We start from the raw sequence: 923 nt of genomic DNA, 5'->3' as shown, positions 1-923 counted from the left end.
TTCTGCAATCCCTCTGCTCTTCCCCCTTCAAGAAACAAAATGAGCCCGCTGCTGAAGAAGAGGGTGCCATGATTTTTCTTCTTGAAGAAGTCGTGGTGGCTACCTGACAAAACGGGCTGAACCTGGGTGGAGTTTTTTTCTCCTTTTTAAATCATACCAGCACGCCAAGTACCCTGTAAAAGTGTTTTAAAGGCTCTGAGGAGAGCAGCCATTCAAATGCTTTCTACAGGTCAATATTAGTGTGTCTTTTTGAAATTCGATAGCACAAAATTACTTCAGCGTGTGCACTCTGGGGGGTTGTCAGTGTTTTTAAGATGAACCTGTGCTATTTTTGTGCTCAACTGTATGAGTCGGCGATTTTCATGCAAATTATGGATTCTGAAAATAACTTACACACACAAAAGAAACGTTGAGTTTCCTTCAGAGGAGAGCCTTCGTCTCAAAGACGAAGCTTGATTTTAGCGTGTTTTTCGTAGCAGACTAAACTGTATTGATATAGTAGAGGTCGATTTACGATATCGGTATCTTCGCAGCCTCACGCTTCTTGCACAGCCCTGGACGATCACTTGGGGATCCGCTCAAACGGGGATCCACTCAAACGGGGATCCACGCCGCGCTCCGACGTGAAGGCCCGGCCCCGTCTCAACCTTCGTCCCAAAGCGGCGGTGCTGCTCGCCGGTTGTATTTCGCCCGAGGCAAAGCAGCAGAATCCCAGTTCCGATCCCTGCAGATGGATTTCACTTTATTATTCCCTTCCGCGGCACCTCAGGGCCGCAGGCGGGAGCGGGGGGGGCTCACACCTATGCCCCACACAGCCCCAACCCAAGCGGCCCCGTTAAGCCGCCTCACAACGGTCCGAACGGATCGACGCAATCCCGGCTGATATTTTTGATATTTGATATTCTTCTTCTCATGAAAAACGT

This window comes from Haliaeetus leucocephalus, unplaced genomic scaffold (genome assembly GCF_000737465.1).
Source record: "Haliaeetus leucocephalus isolate CR32 unplaced genomic scaffold, Haliaeetus_leucocephalus-4.0 Scaffold51, whole genome shotgun sequence".
In the NCBI taxonomy this organism is placed as follows: domain Eukaryota; kingdom Metazoa; phylum Chordata; class Aves; order Accipitriformes; family Accipitridae; genus Haliaeetus; species Haliaeetus leucocephalus.
The sequence above is the reverse complement of the archived record's forward strand: the minus strand, read 5'-3'. Positions refer to the sequence as shown.